At 35.4% G+C, this 23,027-nt stretch overlaps 1 pseudogene; it reads left to right on the top strand.

The window, feature by feature from the left end:
• The window catches only part of LOC149547248 (G-type lectin S-receptor-like serine/threonine-protein kinase SD2-5), a 113,095-nt pseudogene extending 94,111 nt beyond the window's left edge, over positions 1–18,984 (top strand).
• Positions 18,985–23,027: the final 4,043 nt, after the last annotated feature.

Below are 23,027 nucleotides of genomic sequence, written 5' to 3'. Positions count from 1 at the left end.
TTCCATATACGTTTAGCTAAAAGAATTCCTCTAACTTGACTTTTAGATTATCAATTGTCATTTACTCTTCCCCTAATCTTTGTGATAACAAGGATGCAACTGCATTTGATATTCGTTTCTTGATGTTATCAACAGTCTTTTCCATCGATTGGATTCCCTGGTAAAGCTCTCGAATATTTCCTTAGCCATTATCACTACACTGTACCATCGAATAAAATCATAGAAATCCCCCTCGCTAATAACTCGACCATCAATCAATTCTTGCTTTGGGGTATCCATCAGACTCTGAATGTCGGCAATCACCTCTTCTTGGTAAATATGCTCATCCACCCATGGTTCCTCCATGCACTGAATCCTAGAGACTACAGCCAATGCCCTATTGTGCACTTGCACTAATTCTTCTACATGTTTGAAGGCTACCTCCTGAATTCCATCGATCCAAATCTTTGCACCCTGAGCAATCTGCTTGATTCTGTCAATATCACCTACCACTTCACTAGAAACACCTGTTGGAGGGACAAATGATGGACCTTCCTCTCTTACTAGATGAGTCAAGTTATTGATGTACTGACATAGGGCCCGAATTTCTCTTTCCTTCTTTTCATACCCTTCTTCTACTTTCTTCAGCCTATCCTTCAAATCCTGTGTGGAGTCGTCAAATTCTTCCAATATTTGCTCTTGGGAGGCCCAACCAAGATTTACTTATGTAACATGATATTCATCTAGAGCAATCTGATTTTTCCCTTTGTCAACTGTGGGAGTCACAATCTGCAAGATTCTGGATCCTGATTCTCCTCTGATGAATTTAGTATATCTTTTTGCTTTCCCTTGTTCTTCTGATCGGTTTGATCAGTCCAATATTTCCTATAGTTCAATTGCTAGATCAACCTCCTTTTGTTGATGCAATTGAATTCATTGCCTCAACCATTCCGGAATGGGTATACTTTGGTCCCCCAGAATTACCAATTGTTCTTTCCTTTGGACCACTCGAATGTCAATCTCCTCTTCACCTCATGGACTATCCATTGTAACCTCAAGAACTATAGCTTTGGCACTTGGAAGATGTATTGCTACCTCTGGAGTTTCTTCCTCTAGTTGGCCATCTCCATCATTAATTATTTCTTGCTCAAAGATCGTAGCAAGACTTTCTTCTGTAGCAATATCTTGATCTCTCCCTCTTTCTTGCATGGATTTTTCATAAGCATTTATACTCAACCTATCATGAATTGGCCTATCAAAATTCTCTTCTTGCTCAAATCTTCTTATACTTGTCCCTACATCCCACCTTTCAAAAGTTTCTATCTCTTGGACACTTGGAGTTCGACTTGGAGAAGAGGGAGCATCTCCATGTTTTTGCTTCTTATTTCGGGGTTCCTGGATGACTTCCTCAATCCTAGGACACTTTTCTCGAGGTACCTCCTTCCCTTTCTTGGTTCCTACATCTTCGGATGGAGTTCCCCTTTCTTCAACAATCCCATCAGATATTTGTCTTGATCTTTCATCCCTAACTGGTCTATGGCCAAGCAACATATATGTGAATCCATTAGCTAGTGCAACTAATTTTTCAAGCTTATGCTCGATCCACCACTTTGTAAAATCTAAGACTAGTTTTGAAAGGGCTTTGAGATCTGTAATTTCTTTCTTCTTCCAATCAAATGGTTGAGCTATCATTTCTGGATTGAATCCTTTTCGCATCACATTTGGGTCCTCCTCCATTTGATCAGGAACTTTGAATATGTTGCATGTTCTAATAATGTTCAATGGTAGTCTTGAATACAATCATTTTCTAATCTCGTTCTCGTCTGCTACATTTTCCCAAAAGTCTTCAAGGTGAACCTTGTGTTGGTACTTTGACCCTCCTACTAATGAGATCTTGTTGAAAGGATCAAAATCATTCCTCTTTGGATAAAGCAAAAGGCGAAAGAAGTCGAGCTCATCTAATGATTTCTCTGCAGCTTTTAGACATGGGTATACCTCAGTTTTCCCTTCTCCTATGGAAATTGGAAACTACAATCCCAACTTCTTCTTCCCTTTCTAAATCTTTTCATAGGTAGTGAGTTGTCGAGTAAGCCCTAACAAGACCATCTTATCCGTTGGATACCTGGGAAGTTTGTATGGCTCCATGGAGAATCCTTGAACTCAGATGTATGAAAAGGTGGGAAACTGAATGAACCAAGAGCCATATTCTTCAACCAACTTCATTGCACCCATTGACATTCTTATATGTGGCCTCTTTTGTAGTGTTCTTACTATGTGCATGGTAAATATATCATTAACCCTCATGTAATCAACCTCTGAATACAAATGCAACTGCGGGTAACATTCGTGGACTTTGAGGTGTTGGCTTCCACTTCCAATTGGTCCTTTGCATCGTAATACTTCATAATTTGTCCTCCGTGCTAGCATGTAGATGACATAGGAGCTCATGTAAAATTTCCTTGTATGCTCTAAATTCACCAACTGCTCATTTAGGTTATCTAGGACTGTAATGCTTGGTACATTCCATGGTTAACTCTGGATGCTAAAAAGAAGCAGGGAAACCAGCTACAACAAAAATTCCACTTCTCACAATTTTTGTAGCTAGGTGTGTTGGGTGATAATCGTTATATCCGAGTATTCTCTAGTTAAAATCTTTCAAATCAAGGCTGCCAAGACTTGTATCTCCAATTTCTATCCACTTTGCCATGATTTTGGATTCAGGATATAATCCTCTCCTTTCATTCTTTATCAATTGTCCTCGCGTTTCTCCTGTTCCCCTAGGCTCTACCATTTTCCTTTTTGATAGGATTCAAAATCTTCTGTCGTGAATTCCCAGAAAACTCCTCAACAATTTCAGAAAATTTCTCAAAAAAGCTGCTTCCTTGAACTCCTCAAATCTTACTCCTATTCTCGATCTGCTCTTCAAATTTTTGTGTGAGGCTGAATGAATGAGAGGCTATCTTATAAAAATCATTCTTCAAAAAGATGCCTTTATAGTTGCAGACTAAAATTAGGCAGCTGCTTTACTTAACCATTAAGGTTTCCATTTTTTGTGCCACTTGTCACCTTTTTGCTACTTGATTCAAAAAGTTGCTATCTTTGATTCTCTTAGCTTCATGATGAAGCTGAGTATTCTTCTATTTTGATTTTTTTATTATTTATTAATTAAATATCAATTAAAAAACCCAATATTTAATTAACTTCCATTTTTAAATAAAAAATCAAATTCATTTGCAACATTTTCTCCATTTTTATTTTTTGGATTATTATTCAAAAAAAAAAATCAAATTAAATATTAGTAAACTAATATTAAATTTTTTAATGTAAATCCAAAAAAAATCTTTTGAAGGAAAATCATTTTTTTGCTTTTCCTCTCTGAATGCAACTTTCACTTCATAAGAAAATTCATTCTTCCTCTAAATTTTTTGATTTTTTTGCAAAATTTTCAATTTTCCACTTGTCACAATTTTTAGCAATTGGCAACAATTTCCAAAGAGCTTATATAATTTTCTATGGCCACAGGGTTCTCTGAGCCATTGTTAAGATTTTGAATATAATCTTTGTACGAATTGGAGGGACCGAATTCATCAAAACCATTGTCATGATCCTCAGAACTAGTAGATGTAAGGTCATGAACATCAAGATCCGAAGAAGCACTAGAATGCTTAATCATAGACGGTTAATCATGTTTTGATTTTAGGGCCTCTCGTAGATGATCAAAGGATTAGCCTCTTAAAATACAAGAGCCATTGTTTCTTTGGGCTTTTATAATAACATTATTACTAGTGTTGTTGCTGCTATTATGAGGACTGAGATTGCTGCTTGTAGGCAAGGAAGCATCCCTGGTGCATTTTTCATCCTATTTAGATGATCCTTTATGGGAAAATCTTCTGGTGAATGACAAACAACTTCAACTTTTTGCGAGTTACCAAAAAGCTGATGATGCTGAAGTAGCTACTCTAGATGAAGCTTCAGTAACTGTGGACATATGTGTGCGACCCCTCAGTGGATGCTTCGCCTTGGATGGGAGATAAAGTTCTGAATCCCTAAATCTGCGCTCAAAATTTTTTGGAGCGGGTTTTTCTTGGAATGAAGGATTTTATCCTTCACGTAATATTTCCTTACTCCTTCAGATTTGTGCTCCATGATTTTTGGAGTGGGCTTTTTGAGGATTGGAGGATTTTATCCTTCACGTAATATTTCCTTACTCCTTCAGACTTGCGCTCCATGATTTTTGGAGTGGGCTTTTTGAGGATTGGAGGATTTTGCCATATTCCTCCACTACTGTTGGCTTGTGCTCCACGCGTTAATAAGTTGGGATTTTATGGAGTGAAGGAATTTCTTCATTTCTTGACTTCTTCACTCTTGCACTCTGTAGAAGAAGGAAACAGTTGGCAAAAAAAAATTTAAAATGGAAGGGGGTCCCAAGCATGGGCGTGGTGTGACAAGAGGTCACAATATCTGGCGACTCCACGGGGAAATGTTACAAATATTTCAAGGATAAGACTTAATCTGAACTCAGAATCTCTGATTTCTCAATCTTACATCATTGATAAGAGAGAAAACAAGCTCAAAAGGGGAGAATAATCATATATTGGATCAAAAACACTTTACTCTGCGATAACCTGAGTGTGTGCAATTATATTAATTCCATCTCAACAAGACCATTCAGAAATCCTAGGATTAATCATGACAAGTTATTGATTCCTCCTGACTTCAAAAGCATCCTGGACATTGCCCCGCTGCCAGTCAGGCGTCCATAGCTCCGACGGAGTTGTTTCTGTAAAGCCAACGGAGATTGCTCCACTTCCGGCAAATTATTCTTTAGAACACCTATGGAGATTTCCCCGTACCCCCAAAGCCAATCTCATTATTTCATCATTTTTCTCTCTTTCTTTTTTTTTCTCTTGAATTTGGATTTCATTTCTCTTTTCTCTTGGCTTGTAAGCAATGAAGCTTACCATGGGTTTAGGAGTTACAGTGGTACTGAAGCAAGATTTTAAAATTTTCACAAGTCATGACGTTTCCAAAGACACATAAATGGACTTAGAGCAATAGTTAAGAGTGTGAAATATGTGGTAACCTGAGAGTTCATGCGTCAAGACACAATGTATGATTAACCTTCCAAGTCAAGTATGTTTTCTAATCTATTGAAAATATATGAAGGATAGCCGAGATTTTAATTCTCTTCATAACAATTATCCAAGAAATGAAATAAACAAAACTTGGTGAAGTCTTCAGATGAAGTAACCAAATCATGACACCACTCCACTTGCAAAAAGGAGATTCTCACAGCTATGAGCAACCTAGGAAAAGCCAAAATCGAAGCCAAACCAAAAGAAGAGAGAAAACTGAACCACCCAAGGAAGACAACCTAGGGAAAAAGAAAACAAAACAAACAAGGGAAAGAAACCTAAACTACGCAAAGCCAAAACTCCAAACCAAGAGAGGGGAGACAAACCAAAATGCCCACCTAACTAAAAAAAAAGGAAAAACAAAATCAAAAACACACCACAAAGGAAAACCTAAACTAACTATGTACAAGTTAGGCTTCACAAAGAAAACCTAAGGGCAGAAATAATGCTTGAGGAATTGCCCATTGATAGGCAGTTGGACTTCCTTTCTAGTTAGAATCTTAAGCTTGAATGCATTATCTCCCAAAATTTTAGAAATCTGATAAGGACCTTTCCATCGATTATCAAACTTGTCATGTCCACCTTTCTTTTGATGTGCCTTATCCCAGCGAAGTACCAGATCTGAAATTCAAAATTCTTTAACCTTTACCATTTTTTCAAACCATCTCTTAACAACTCCTTGATGTTTAGCAAAATTTTCCAATGCTTCGTCCCTCTTCTCTTCCAAGTGCAATAATTGGGTCAAACATGTATGCACTCTATCTTCTCCTTCCATAAAATCTTGCATGAATCGTAGTGTTGGAATCCTCAATTGGATAGAAAAAACTGGATCTTTTCCATAGACCAAATGATATGGAGATGTCCCCAAAGAGCTCTTTATTCTGATCCTATCCGCCCAAAGTGTGAATCTCAGCTGTGTATGCCAATCTCTAGGGTTATTGTCTAATAACTTCTTAATTGCACTCAATAGATTTTTGTTTGTTGATTCTGCCAATCCATTCCCTTGCGGATAGTAGTTTGATGAAAAGTTTAGTGTGATCCCATAGTTAAATGCCCAATTTGAGAACTTCAACGATCTAAATACTGGCCCATTATCACATACAAATGCATGGGGACATCCAAACCTGGTAATGATATTTTCTTCAAGAAATTTGATAACAACCTCTGTTGTACAATTTTTCAGTGATTGAGCCTCGGTCCATCTAGTGCAATAGTCTGTAGCAGTTAGGATATACTAGTGGTGTCCTAATGATAGTGGATTAATGGGACTGATGAAATCTAACCCCCATTTTGTGAACAGTTTTACTTCAATAACAGGTTGTAATGGCATAGCAGGATTTTTTCACGTGTCATAGCTATCTAACATGTGTGACACGTCTTCACATGTTCATAAGTGTCCTTAAACAAGGTTGGCCATTAATACCCTGCTCTGAATATTTGATGAGCCATAGCCAAACCACTTCCATGACTGGTTCCATATTTACTATGAAAATGCTCAATGATGTGTCCAACCTCTTCCTTTCCAACACATCTCAAATAAACCCCATCATGATTCTTTCTACATAGCATAGATCCTTGAAGCATAAAATTTTGACTCTTCATTCTCAATGAACGCATTTGAACAGAATTCAAGTGTGATGGAGACTTATGGTTTAGCAAATAATGAACAATATCATCATACCACTCATCTAGGGATACTTCTTCTAACACATATACTTGTTGTACTAACTCGGGACCAGTTGTAGACAGGGTTTGGGCTAGAGCTTCTCCTCATACTAACTTCATTGGTTGTATCTCCATGTCATATTCTTGAATAATTGCCATCCACTTTCCTCTTCTTTCTCCCAATTCATTCTGCATTAGCAAAGTCTTTACTGCTGCATTAGGAACTATTGCATAAACCTTGCTTCTTAGGATGTAATGTCAAAATTTATTTATTGCTTTCACCAAAGCATAAGCTTATTTTTCAAAATTCAGATATCTCAATTCTGCATCTTTCATGGGGGAACTCATGAATGCAATAGGATGTTCATCCTGATCATCTGCCTTCTGGGTGAGGATAGCTGCACAAGTGTGTTCTGAGGCAAAAGAATATATATAAAAAGGTTTGGTGTAGTAAGGACTCAACAAAACAGGAGCATCCACAATTGCTTTCTTGATTTCTTCGAATGCCTTTTTTGTTGTAGGTGTCCAATCTATCCTTGCTCCTTTCTTTAGCATTTCATTTAATGGCCTTACTATCTCTGCGAATTATGAACTTCCTTACAAAGTTAATTTTCCCAAAGAATGACTTTAATTCTTTCTAACTAGCTAGAAATCCTATCTTTGATATTGCCTCAATGCGCTCAGGATCAATTGAGATTCCTCGTTTTGGTATCACATGTCCTAACAATTTCCCTTCAGTGACAGTGAACATGCATTTCTTTGAATTCAAGGAAATCCCTTATCTTCTACATCTTTGGAAGATTCTCCTCAAATCACTGATGTGATCTTCCCTGCGTCGAGAGAATACTGTGAGATCATCCATGTAAATGATGATGCACTTCTTTACCAAGTCTATGAAAGCATAATCCATGGCCCTTTGAAAAGTGGCTCCTGCATTGATCAAATCAAAAGGCATTCTTCTATAAGAAGATGTACCCCACTTAGTTGTGAATGCCTTCTTTAGTCTATCTTCTTCTTCTACCATCACTTGGTTATATCCAAAATAACCATCTAAAAATGACATCATTTTAGAACCATTAACAACTTGTATCACTTCATCTAATGACGATATTGGATAATTATCCTTCTCTGAATCTCTATTGAGATTTCTAAAATCCACACACAACCTTATCTCTCCATTCTTCTTTCTAACAGGTACAAGGTTGGTGACCCATGTTGAGTGTCGATCTAGGAATATAATCCTTGCTGATAATAACTTCTTCACTTCTTGATGTATTAGTGGTTCTAACAATGGATTTATTGGTCTTTGCCTTTATCTAAATGGTTTACTATTTGGCTTTGGTGGAATAGTATGTGTAATGAGAGACATATCATATGTCTTCAGATCTTTATATCCCCAAGCAATCACATCAAGGAACTACTTCATAAGCTTCAATATTTCCTCCTTTTCTATGGGGGTACAAACTTTCCCGATAAATACATTCTTGACATTTTCTTTCGTTCCCAAGTTTACCTTTTCACATTCCCCTCCTTCAGTACTTTGGTACTTGAGGGAACTTAGTCTGTTGGCATAAAAAATTCTCTCTAGTTCAATCATTCCTTTTGGAATGGTATTTGTCCTTAAATTCATAATCTCGTCGATTTCAAATTGAGCTTGTTGTTGTTCTCCTTCATCTATGACTTGTGCTTCAAATACGCTTGAGCTTGTCAAAAAATCAAGAATATTCTTGCCATCTTCAAACACTTGAAAATTTGTGATGTTGTCAGGAACTGATGGTACTGAAGTCAGCTCAACTGTAAATTTCTTCACACAATCCATGGCTAATGGTTCTAATGAACTTGCAGATTGAGCCAAAGAGTTTGCTACTGGATTGCTTGTTCAACTTATCCTTTTAATATTGAAAGCATCAAAGCTTTCGATTAGGTCCCAAACTCTATTGTGATACTGACCCAATATTTTGTCACGGCATGTATATTTCTTGCGTACCTGTCCAATGACTATGTCTGAATCTCCACGTACATGTAGGATTTTTGCACCCTTTTGGATAGCGAGGAGAAATCCAATGACCAATGATTCATACTCATCCACATTATTAGTACAAGGGAACTACAACCTATATGATGCCAAATATGTTTCTCCAGTTGGGCTAATGAGTTCAACACTAGCTCCACTACCTTTCTTTGATTTGGATACATCAAAGGATAGAGTCCATACTTGATCATTTTCACATTCCATGGGTGATTTTATCTTTGAATCCTTGGATTCTTTTTGATGTTCTTCTTGTCCTATTTCACCTTCTTGAATTCTTTCTTGTTGTGGGTCTAAAATTTTCATACAGGATGAGTTCATTTTGACCACATTTTCTACTATCCATGCTTGTGGAACCATTTTGGAAACTTTTGCAATTGCTTCTTTGCACATGGTGCATGATATCTCAGAATGAAAAGCATCATGTATTCTACACCAGTTGGGTAACAACAGATTTTGAATGGATGCACCTTTTCCTAGTTCAACTTCTTGCTTAATGCTTTTTAGGACAAAATTCCTAAAATTCTCAAACATTCCTTCATTTAGTGATGGTTCTGAATTATCCATAACTGGTACTTAGCAAAAGTTGGAGTCACATCAGGACATCCCCCTTGATTGTAACCTTGCAACATTAAAACCTCTCCAGTTTTGGGAATATATGATCCCAAAGTGGTTTCCATAAACAAGATTTCATTGTGTTCACCATACTTAGTGATCAACAACCGGAGCCTTGGAGTGCTCTCTATCCTTATCTGATTGGGAATTCCCTTCCATGGGAGCCACATGTGTGAAAAGTCCATTGTAATATAACCATTCAATTTCCTTGCCCAATCTCTACTAAGAAGCATGCCATACCCTTCAGGAATATCCACAACAAATATGTCAATACAACTTTGAACACGTGGATCAGAGGCCAATTGTATGTGAATATTGTTCAACTCTCCCACTACTGGGACTTCAGTTTTATCCAATTGTGTGACTTTCTTGTCAGTCTGGAGTGGAATCAATCCCAATTTTCTACATATGTCCAATGGCATTACATTACTTGATGCACCAAAGTCAATTAAACAATTATGTAACATTTTTTTGAACATACTAACAGATACTAGGAAAGGTGCAAGTTCCTCCTTCCCTTGATTAAAAACCACTGGCTTCTACCCTTTTGAATCAAATGTCTCATTGTTATGTATAGAATTTCTCCCATTTTGAGTTGTCATGGAACTTTCTACTATAGGAGAATTATCTTTGATCATTTCTAGTGATGGATCCTTTGAAGATACTTGTCCATTTGATGTAACCTTCTAATCATCCTGAGAGTTTTGCACCATTTCAATGAAACTTGAAGGATTCTCAGCAAGCTTAGATGCACATGGTGATACATCATCTGCAACATTGGTGTTTTGAGAAAAATTATATTGTTGGACATTGGATACCCCTCTTGGAGGATGTGATACATTTTGAGAAACAATCTTTGTGGGGGCATCATTGAAACTTTCCAATAATGTATCTCTAATTTTTGAAATCTTCATCAAGTCATATAGTGGAAGAATCACGTTAATTTTCTTGAATTCCTCTAGTACATAAGAACCTAACCTCTTCAATTCCTCTCTAGAAGGACTTCCTTTTTGTGTTTGTCCTAGATTTTCACATTGCCTTTTTTCTCCTTGTCGAGCAGAGGATTGAAGATTATTCCTTCCTTTATCACTTTGTGAAGAATTTATCATGGGAGATTGGCCTCTATCTTCTTGAGACCTCATGAGGTTTCGATATTTAGGGGAGTCTCTGAGAGGCTCATGATTATTGTTCGCATTTGGATGCGGGGGAGTTGAAAAGTTATTTGGAGGAACTGATGATGTTAATGGCTCATGGTTCCTATAATTCCTCTGATATGTCTTTATTGGAGTATTACCCGATTTTTGTTGAAAGACTTGCACTTCACTTGTTCCTTCCACCAAGACACTATTATATAGAGGAGGAAATAAAAATCCATCCTTATGTAATGATTCATTTGGGATATTGGTGGAGGTTGATTTTCTGGTGGGAGTTGATAATGTGGCATCTCTATAGGACCATTTTTTGAAGCTAGTGGGAATTTTTTATTAGCTTGTATTGGCATGTAATCCTGAGAATCAAGAGGAGGAAATTTAAAATCATCAAAAACCAATGCTTGGTCATATCTTGGTGAGGGTACCATCTCATATCCCGTAGGAGGAGGATTCTCAAATGTGGTAGTGTTCCTCATTTCTCCCTTGAAAATATCTGCTACTCTTTCAAATTTGTGACATTGTAATTCAGAATGTTGACTAGTCTCATTTAATCTACACCATCCAGATAGTGTAGCTTCTGCTAAGAAAACTTTATCAGCTGGGCGATTCTCAGATGGAGGATTATCCAATGGTGATGGTATGCCTCCATTATTTGGATTAGTGTTCCATGATCTTCTTTGATGTCCTTGGTTATTATTACGATATCCTTGATTACCTTCATTGAATCCTTGGTTGTGTCCTTGATTACTATCATGATGTGGAGGGGTATTTCCTTGATAACCTCGGTTGCTACCTTGATATGACAAATAATTCCTTTGTGCATTTTGCAACTGATTATTTTGATTTATAAGGTAAGTGACCTCAGTGGACAACTTTTTCACTTGTTCAATCAAATCTCTCATCTCATCTTTTTCCTCTTGGGTCCTTGTAGAATTTGTCATGTTCTGGAAACAAATTGGTTGTGTGGGCATTGCCTGTGACATAGGTGCTCTAGGGTGCAACACCAACTAGCTCAAAGGTGTAGGAACTGGATTGATAGTCAGATCATAATTCAAAACTCCTTGATTCAATGAATTTTCATTTCCAAAATAGCTAGGTGCTCCATTCATAGTTGTCGGTGATTGTAAACTAACCTTCTCCGCCTCAGCATATGCTTGGATCAAACTTGCAGGAGTCGAATGAGTTTTTTGAAAAAAAATAGATGTGAAACAGTCTAGGGCTGCATAGTAGATAGGTTGTGCTGCATCTTCTCCTATCTGATATGGATCATGCAATCTTGAATAAGCCCTTTGAAATCGGTTATTGAAAGCAGCAATTGATTCACGTTCTTGTCTCCTTATCTCGATAAATTGTCTATACAGTTTTGTAGGGGTAATAGGTAATCTGAACTTCCCAAGGAATGCATCATTCAATTGTTGCCAAGTGTATATTGAATTTGAACGTAGGTTGATATACCAGTAAAATGCTTCCTCACCTAATGAATAAGGGAATAGTCTACATGCAACATCCTCATCTTGCACGTTTCTATTCTGGAGGACATCCTCAAAAATTTTAATGTGTTCATCAGCAGTGCGATTCACATCATTCACAAAGAATTTAGAACAAAAGTGTTTAGGACTCTTTGGCATATTATTGTATGCGAAAAATGTTGCAAGGGGTGATGCATTCTGCGGATGCCATTGCTGGGCCATTGCTAGAACTTGTTGTTGGATAGTTGCAGGTGAAACAACTTGTATAGGTATTTGCACAAATAACTATTGAATTTGTGTAGCTCCTGGTGGAACTCCTCCTTGGATTGATCCTTGTGCTTGATGTTGAGGTGGTGGAGTTTTGAATATCCTTGTGAGATCAGCTACACTTGGTGAATTTTGACTCGTAGATGCTTCTTTATTTCCTCGCCTAGGCTTTGGATAAAAACTCAACTCTTGTAATTTGTGCACTCCCGGGGTGAATCTCAAGGATCTTTGATGTACCTCGGGCGAGGATAAATTAATGTTCTCCAGTATGTGAAACTGCTATGAAATCTTTTAGTCAAGAACTCCTTCTAGCTCCAGTTTTTGATGATGTGTATTTTATGACTCACCAAATAGTAGAACAAAATACCGAAATATCTTATCCTCTCTTGAATAAAATCTTTTGTATGCTAAGATTTCTAGAAGATCATACAATGACTTCAAGGTTCCTTTAATGCAAGGTCTTGACTGTGGATAAGATCGATGGCTGATGTGATTTTCTAATGTTCACAAGGGGGCCTTACATGTTTATTCATATTCATTTCAAGCCATACTAGATGTGGGAGCTATCTTAAGGTTTTGCAATGAAGCACTTTTTTTTTGGATTTTTCACAGAATATGCAAAAATTAAATAGGATGGGGTTCAGGAATTCTATTCTAATCCTAAGGGTAGTGATAACAACAAATAGTATTCTAGTGGACAAATTCCTCACTTTATTGAATTCTGCTTCACCAAGTTATACTACAACTAAGCATGAACCAGTGCAATCTTCAAGGGTTATGCCAAAGATTTTCATATCACCGCATACACCATCATAAAGAATAATGTATAAAAATGATAGAAGTTGAGCATATGCAATAAATTGGTTCAGGCTAACTTTACACAATGAATTAGAATCACTAAAATGTCAAAAGTATGAACCAAAGGAATTCATCAATACACCATCATATTCTCCATTGTAATCACCACACATTGACTATGCTAAACTTAATCTACTTGAAGAAATTTAGGAGAACAAGCAAGCACTAAGGCACATCAAGTATTCACCAAACTCTAATGAAAACTTTATTATCTTAGTAGCTCATAGCAACAATCTCATAAAAATCTCTCTTACAAATGAGAAATGAGGCCTTTATATAGGTCCTCGATTACAATGGGTGACCTGGATGATCATAATAACCGATGGCCAAGATCATGCCACATCAGCCCTAATTAGGGTTAGGGCAATGGAAAGGAATCTACATTAATGCCATAAGGAATCTACTACTGTAGTGGGTAATAAATGCCCACCATGCATACTAATTTAAGGAGTGGGGTGTAATAAATGATCCCTATGCACACCCACTCTACATTTAATGCATCTATCCTTGATTTCTTCGCCTAAAAGATCAAAATTGATCTAATACTATTTCCAACTCCTCTATACTGATGCTTGGTGCAGATTCTTGCTTGAATTCTAGAACTGCAATTTCTCTTTCTGCTTTTCCCAAGCTTTCATACCAATCTGGTAGCAAGTCCTTAGTAGTGTGCATTTTATTTGAGAAGATGGAGAAGTTCTCAAAATCATCTCTTCCATATACATTTAGCTGAAAGAATTCCTCTAACTTGACTTTCAGATTATCAATTGTCATTTCCTCTTCCCCTAATCTTTTTGATAACAAGGATGCAACTGCATTTGATATTCCTTGCTTGATGTTATCAACAATCTTTTTCTGTTGACTAGATTCCCTGGTAAAGCTATTGAACATTTCCTTAGCCATGATCACTGCACTATACCATCAAATAAAATCATAGAATTCCCCCTCGCTAATAAATCAACCATCAATCAATTCTTTCTTTGTGGTAGCCATCAAACTCTGAATGTTGGCAATCAGCTCTTCTTGGTAAATATGCTCATCCACCCATGATTCCTACATGCACTGAATCCTAGAGACTACAGCCAATGCCCTATTGTGCAATTGCACTAATTCTTCTGCATGTTTGAAGGCTACCTCCTGAATTCCTTAAATCCAAATCTTTGTACCCTGAGCAATCTGCTTGATTCTATCAATGTCACCTACCACTTCACTGGAAACACCTGTTGGAGGGACAAATGATGGACCTTCCTCTCTTACTGGATGAGGCAAGTTACTAATGTATTGACATAAGGCCCAAATTTCTCTTTTTTGCTTTTCATAACCTTCTTCTACTTTCTTCAGCCTATGTGGAGTCATCAAATTCTTCCAATATTTTCTCTCGGGAGGCCCAACCAAGATTTACTTCTGTAACATGATATTCATCTGGAGCAATTTGAGTTTTCCCTTTGTCAACTGTGGGAGTCACAATCTGCAAGATTCTGGATCCTGATTCTCCTTTGATGAATTTAGTATATCTTTTTGCTTTCCCTTGTTCTTCTGATCGGTTTGATTAGTCCAATATTTCCTATAATTCAATTGCTAGATCAACCTCCTTTTGTTGATTCAATTGAATTCGTTGCCTCAACCATTCTGGAATGGGTATACTTTGGTCCCCCAGAATTACCAATTGTTCTTTCCTTTGGACCACTTGAATGTCAATCTCCTCTTCACCTCCTGGACTATCCATTGTAACCTCAGGAACTATAGCTTCAAAACTTGGAAGATGTATTGCTACCTTTGGAGTTTCTTCCTCTAGTGGACCATCTCTATCATTAATCATTTCTCGCTCTAAGATCGTAGCAAGACTTTCTTCTATAGAAATATCTTTATCTCTCCCTCTTTCTTGCATGGATTTTTCATAAGCATTTATACTCAACCTATCATGAATTGGCCTATCCAAATTCTCTTCTTGCTCAAATCTTCTTATACTTGTCCCTACATCCTACTTTTCAAAAGTTTCTATCTCTTGGACACTTGGAGTTTGACTTGGAGAAGAGGGAACATCTCTGTGTTTCTGCTTCTTATTTTGGGGTTCCTGGATGACTTCCTCAATCCTAGGATGCTTTTCTCGAGGTACCTCCTTCCCTTTCTTGGTTCCTACATCTTTGGATGGAGTTCCCCTTTCTTCAACAGTCCCTTCAGATATTTGTCTTGATCTTTCATCCCTAAGTGGTCTATGGCCAAGCAACCTATATGTGAATCCATTAGCTAGTGCAACTAATTTTTCAAGCTTACACTCGATCCACCACTTTGTAAAATCTAAGACTAGTTTTGAGAGGGCTTCAAGATCTGTAATTTCATTCTTCTTCCAATCAAATGGTTAAGCTGTCATTTCTAGATTGAATCCTTTTCGCATCACAGTTGGGTCCTCCTCCATTTGATTAGGAACTTTGAATATGTTGCATGTTTTAATAATGTTCAATGGTAGTCTTGAATGCAATCCTTTTCTAATCTCGTTCTTGTCTGCTGCATTTTCCCAAAAGTCTTCAAGGTGAACCTTGTGTTGGTACTTTTACCCTCCTGCTGATGAGATCTTGTTGAAAGGATCAAAATCATTCCTCTTTGGATAAAGAGGAAGGTGAAAGAAGTGGAGCTCATATGATGATTTCTCTACAGCTTTTAGACATGGGCATACCCTATTTTTCCCTTCTCCTATGGAAATTGGAAACTACAATCCCAACTTCTTCTTCCCTTTCTAAATCTTGTCATAGGCAGTAAGTTGTTGAGTAAGCTCTAACAAGACCATCTTATCTGTTGGATACTTGGGAAGTTTGTATGGCTCTGTGGAGAATCCTTGAACTTGGATGTATGAAAAGGTGGGAAACTAAATGAACCAGGTGCCATATTCTTCAACCAACTTCATTGCACCCATTGAAATTCTTATATGTGGCCTCTTTTGTAGTGTTCTTACTATGCGCATGGTAAATATATCATTAACCCTCATGTAATCATCCTTTGAATACAAATGCAACTACGGGTAAGATTCGTGGACTTTGAGGTGTTGGCTTCCACTTCCAATTGTTCCTTTGTATTGTAATCCATCATAATTTTTCCTCCGTGCTAGCATGTAGATGACATAGGAGCTCATGTAAAATTTCCTTGTATGCTCTAGATTCATCAACTGCTCATTTAGGTTATCACTTATGAGCCCAGCCCAATCTATTATGTCACCTTCCTCCATTACCTACTCAAAAAATTACCATATCCAAGATTCAAACCTATAAGAAAAAGGCATGCCAAAAATGTGACTCAACATCAGGACCATATCTTTATATTCCCTCTGCAAGTCGAGCCATACTATTTCTTTAGGAATCTTGGAATGATGTGGTCTATTCTTTTTCAGCCATCTTTTGTTGATTATTTCTACACAAAAATTGATTCGAGATGTATAGATTCTCAGTGCTTGCTCTTGTTTTTTTGTGACCATCCTTGGATTTGAAGGAATTCCAAATGCTTCAGAAATGGATGTTGGAGAAAAATCTACCAAAATATTTCGTTCAGAATCCCGAATGGTTTTGTCTCGAGGATTGTAATGCTTGGTACATTCCACGATTAACTCTGGATGTTGAAAAGAAGGAGGGAAACCAGCTGCAGCAAAAATTCCACTTCTCACCATTTTTGTAGTCTGGTGTGTTGGGTGATAGTCATTATATCCGAGCATTCTCCAGTTAAAATCTTTCAAATCAAGGCTGCCAAGACTTGTATCTCCAATTTCTATCCACTTTGACACGATTTTGGATTCAGGATAGAATCCTCTCCTTTCATTCTTTATCAATTGTCCTCGCATTTCTCATGTTCCCTTGGGCTCTACCATTTTCCTTTCTGATAGGATTCAAAATCTTCTGTCGTGAATTCCCAAAAAACTCCTAACTAATTTCAAAAAATTTGTCAAAAAATTTGCTTGCTTGAACTCCTCAAATCTTACTCCTATTCTTGATCTGCTCTTCAAATTTCTATGTGAGCCTGAATGAATGACAGGGTATCTTATATAAATCATTTTTCATAAAGATGCCCTTAAAGCTGTAGACTAAAATTAGGTAGGTGCTTTACTTAACCATTAAGGTTTCCATTTTTTGTGCCACTTGTCGCCTTTTTGCTACTTGATTCAAAAAGTTGCTATCTTTGATGCTCTTAGCTTCATGATGAAGCTGAGTATTCTTCTATTTTATTTTTTTTTAGTTTTATTAATTAAATATCAATTTAAAAAAATCAATATTTAATTAACTTCCATTTTTAAATGAAAAATCAAATTCATTTGTAACTTTTTCTCCATTTTTATTTTTTGGATTATTATTCAAAAAAAAATCAAATTAAATATTAGTAAACTAATTTTTTTTTAAAATGTAAATCCAAAGAAAATCTTTTTTTCACTTTTCCTCTCTGAATCCAACTTTCACTTCATAAGAATATTCATTCTTCCTCTAAAATTTTTGATTTTTTTGCAAAATTTTCAATTTTCCACTTTTCACAATTTTTACCAGTTGGCAACTGTTTCCAAAGAGCTTATATAATTTTCTATGGCGACAGGGTTCTTTGATCCATTGTTAAGATTTTGAATATAATCTTTGCACGAATTGGAGGGACCGGATTCATCCAAATCATTGTCATGATCCTCAGAACTAGTAGATGAAAGGCATGAAAAATAAGATCCGAAGAAGCACTACAATGCTTAATCATAGACAGTTGATCACATTTTGAATTTAGGGCCTCTCGCAGATGATCAAAGGATTAGCCTCTTATAATACAAGAGCCATTGTTTCTTTTGGCTTTTATAATAACATTATCACTAGTGTTGTTGTTGCTGTTATGAGGACTGAGATTGGTGCTTGTAGGCAAGGAAGCATCCCTGGTGTATTTTTCATCTTGTTTAGATGATCCTTTTTGTGAAAATCTTTTGGTGAATGAAAAAAAACTTCAACTTTCTACGAGTTACAAAAAATTTGATGATGCTAAAGTAGCTACTCTAGATGAAGCTTCAGTAACCATGGACATATCTGTGTGACCCCTCAGTGGATGCTTCGTCTTGGATGGGAGATAAAGTTTTGAATCCCTAAATCTGTGCTCAAAATTTGCTGGAGTAGATTTTTCTTGGAATGAAGGATTTTATCCTTCATGTAATATTTCCTTACTCCTTCAGATTTGTGCTCCATGATTTTCGGAGTGGGCTTTTTGAGGATTGGAGGATTTCATCCTTCATGTAATATTTCCTTACTCCTTCAGATTTTCACTCCATGATTTTCGGAGTGGGCTTTTTGAGGATTAGAGGATTTTACCATATTCCTCCACTCCTGTTGGCTTGCACTCCACATGTTAATAAGTCGAGACTTTTATGGAGTGAAGGAGTTTCTTCATGTCCTAACTTCTTCACTCTTGCGCTCTGCAGAAGAAGGAAATAGCTGTCAAAAAGTTTTTAAAAATGGAAGGGGGTCCCAGGCATGGGCGTGGTGTGACAGGCGGTCACAACAAAAGTGTCATATTTTGGGTTGGCAAAGTTGTTTAACAGATATCAAAGTGAAGTGATAAACATGATGAGAGGGACACCAGGACTTGTAGATGAGGAGACAGGGATAAAAGGAGCAACAAAATTGTTAAACATTGGGATGTGGTGTGTCCAAGACAATTTTATGAGAAGACATGAGATGTCCATTGTGGTGAAGGCTTTGGAGGGATTAATTGACACATTTTATGATGTTCCTTCCGTGTTATCATCCTCAACAGTTGCTTCTTACAATCAATCTATCGTCTCACCCAACCCATCTATTTTATCTGGACCTAGATAATTTTTATTTTTGTTGATTTTCTTCTCGATTCTTTTCTTAGAAAAAACCCTTTGATCTCTATGTTTGTTCAAAAATGTTTGAATAGGTCTTCATAGAACATGTGTGATCCACTAACTGCTATAAAAAGTAAAATCTAGGCCTATTTGAAAATGTTAACCTAGGTAGAGGCTTCCTATAATAAGATAAATTGTTCTCTTTTCATTTCATTCACTTAGTTGCCACTACCCTCAATCCTTTTTAGGATAGGAAGGTAGAGATCAATGGTGCTAAAGATAGGGAGACTACTCATTCTCTCTATAGGTTCCCTGTAGATTACTAGTTGTGGCTCTTGTTAAAGATCCTAGATAAAGATAAGAAGGAGAGTTAGCTCCTGGTACCTTTCAATTTTTTTGGTGTGTTTTATGATTATAGTTTACTCTATGGCCCATGGGGACTTTTATATTAAAACTTTCTTGACTTGGTTTATGTCCAGATGAATTAATTGGGCTAGGCTTGTTTGTGTTAATGGTATTATAATAACTATAAACTAAAGTATCTTTAGATATAGAAATATGTTAGTTTGGGGGTTAACTATATTAAGGATGTGGGTAGGTTAATAAATATGAAATAACTATTAGGTGATGTTTAGTGATGTTTAGCTAAGCTCTTTTACATCTTTGGGTCAACCCCCATTTTGGTTTCTTTTAATATAAGAAACAAAAAATATAGATAGAAATAAAGGTCTAGCATTATTTTTTCAATGATTGCACTTATTTGAAAGATAACATTTGCCTTCTACTTGCAAAACTGAAGTTTAAATTACTACAATAAGCCTTTTTTCTCTTTATTGTTAAATATCTACAAAGACCACTATTGTGTCACGTACCTTTATGAATAATTTGGGATGTGTTATTGTAAGAGATATATACCTAATTGTAGTGTTATACATAGGGAAGTTTGGAGGATAATCATAAGTACCTTTTGACATGTTTTTTATATTAAAAGAAGTTTTAAATGGGTGAATGGCCCAATGGAACAAATAAATGCTAGTGTCACTAACAACTTTAAAATAGCTCACTGACCAAAGCAGCAAGAGAGCTCACTTACAACCCATCTTCAATATTAAAAACACTGACTGGCTAAAGGGGCCCTTCAAAATTTGTAGCCCCCTTCTAATTTAAATGAAAAACAAAGAAAATGGGCCCAATTGAGGGAAAACTTCAAAATCCAGGGAGGTGCCACAATTTCCAATGTTAAAAGTAATGAATCATCTATCCTTCCACTTCATAATTTCCGTAATCACATCCACCTAAAATGAAGTGACACCAACAAAGAACCGACAAAAAATAAACAACTTTCAACTTGGGAGCACCAAGAAAAATAGGGAAAAATAAAACACAATATATGTATATATGTACACATACACATACAATGTAAGTAAACATAATCAAATTTTAATGTAATACATATATGTACAACATTATGTATATGCATTATTTAATCATGTCTAAGATGAACAACTAAAAAGTATAAATCATTTTAAAACATGTACATTTATATCAATATCAATAATGTATAGCTCATCCATTTGAACAAAATAAGTACATGCATGTGCACAATAAAAAACTCTAGTTCAGTCGATTTGAAACTAAGTGTATAGATTCAAGTTATTTACAAAATTTAAACAACTAAGTTAATTATAGGTTTGAACAATTTTTCTAGGTTTGATTTTTAGAGGGAACTTAACTCCAGTTTATATAAAGTTGAACAACTAAGTTTGTCCTCTAGATTTTATGATATATATCTTTTGAATAAGTTTGAACTAAGTTATTATACTTTAGTTCTACTTGATGGTTAACTATGTTAGTTCTATATCTTATAAGTTAGATACGTTGGATTCTAGGATTAGTAAGTTAACTTCTTCTCAAGTACAATTAACTATTACATTAATCGATGTTAAATAAATTTAATTTATGACTATAATTGACAAATTCTAAATTTGGCTATACTTATCTACATTTAATCAATGTCTATGATTAACTAGATATTAAATTGTAAGACTATAATTATCTACATTCAATCTACACCTATGGTTAATTAGATTAAATTTAACTATATAATTTTCTAATGTATTTAATCTATCTAATAGATAATAACTATGTATTTAATCTATCTAATAGATAATAACTAAAAAAACTAAGTTAACTAATAAATCTAACTAAATAACTAGCTAAATACTTAAAAACCAATATATCTAACTAATACTAACATACTCAGTTAAAAAAAATCAAAATAAAATAATAATAATAATAATAATAATACCAATTTGCATACCTCTTACAACCAAAACACCCTAACCCACTCATTGAAATCCAGAAGCCGCTACAGTAAAAATAACCAACTAAGGGTCACTGTGCCAAAAATATATTTTCTTTGTATGGTTTCAGCTCAAAGGGTTTTGGTCATTACCTTTTGACCACCTCCATGCCATATTGACACCATGTGACACCTAGTGGGTAGGGTTGAAACTATTTCATCCTTTACATGTTTGGTCATAACCCATTCGGTTATAACCCTATTGGATATGATAAAGGGAAACCAAAGTTTGTTCTTTTACCCCAAAGTTACACAAGCCTTTTGTTTAGGATTCAAGTTGATCCTTGAAATCAATTTATAGATTACTAGTAAAACGAGTTGTAATAATTTCAGGCCCTCAAAGTCTTTGAACATAGATTTGTTTTAGTAAATCTTTCTACATATTATTTTTTCTTTTGTATCAATGGAAATTTCTCTTTCACACTATGAATAAATATAGGGGCTTTCCTTGGGAATTTTTTTTTTTCTTATTTACATCAGCAACTCCATTGTCATTTACATCAACAAGTGTATTCATGCTCTATTTGTGCTCTGAGGGTTTATATACTTCAACTCTCTTTTATCACCAAAGTTTTAATATTATTCATAAGGTTTTAAATATTGAACTATCATAACAAAGAAAGTATATTCATAATTTATATTTGTTCAAATATTAACATAGTTGTACATTGACCAATCAACAAGTTCATTTGACTTAAATTTTTTTCTGAAGTTTACTATTGCTCTTCATTCACAAATCTTAGAACATCTTTTCTAATGTTTTTATATGATAAATAGATATTTATTCGCCATTGATGTTGTACACAAGACATTAAGTCACTATAAGATTCAATTTAGTCAAAAACAAATATGTCCCACATCAACAAATTGTAGATTACAATCTACAACCTCTAAATGATCTAAGATTCCAAAGCAACCCAGATTTGGTATTCTTTGTGAATAATACCTAGCAAACATCACATTTAGATTGAGATAAGCATAACTCTTGAAACTATTCAACTTTGAATAATTTTGGTTAAGAAAACCATAACTCTTCAAATTATATTTTTTATGATGCCCGCAAATAGTCCCCTAATTTAACATAAAAGTTAGGACTCGGCTCAATAAGAGCTCTTGTTTTTTCTATCTACTTCACTTTATATATTTCCCATCTTCTAGAATTTTGTGAGGTGCATATATAACTATTTTGAATTTATTGATAATGGTGAGATAACACTCTTTTTTCTTCTTTTTCATCCCAATAGACATCAACTATAAGCTAGATTGTAGATATTTTACAACAAATCTGACATTATGGAGATGAATATATTTATTTCAAGGTATATAATGAATAATATATATTTATGATATTTAAAAGTTCTAAATCATATTTATTTCAACATTGAAATATTTAACATAATGATGATAAATGTTATATAAAGTTTATTTAATTTATTATTTATAATTTTTAAAATTGTAATGTAGGAGATTTTAATTCAATATCATTTAGATATTTACAATATAAACTTTTCCAAATTAAATGAAAGATTATTTTGACAATTTAATATTATACTTGACAAGGAAACTCCAATTAATAATCCTATTAAATTTGATGTCCTAAGTTTTTTGATAAAAATAAAATTCTTTAGCACGACTAAGTTTTAATGATGACTAACTTTGATAATGCTCATTACTAGAGCCTATGAAAA

This window comes from Cupressus sempervirens, chromosome 7 (genome assembly GCF_028749045.1).
Source record: "Cupressus sempervirens isolate cs-2001-9-10 chromosome 7, ASM2874904v1, whole genome shotgun sequence".
In the NCBI taxonomy this organism is placed as follows: domain Eukaryota; kingdom Viridiplantae; phylum Streptophyta; class Pinopsida; order Cupressales; family Cupressaceae; genus Cupressus; species Cupressus sempervirens.
The sequence above is the reverse complement of the archived record's forward strand: the minus strand, read 5'-3'. Positions and strand labels throughout refer to the sequence as shown.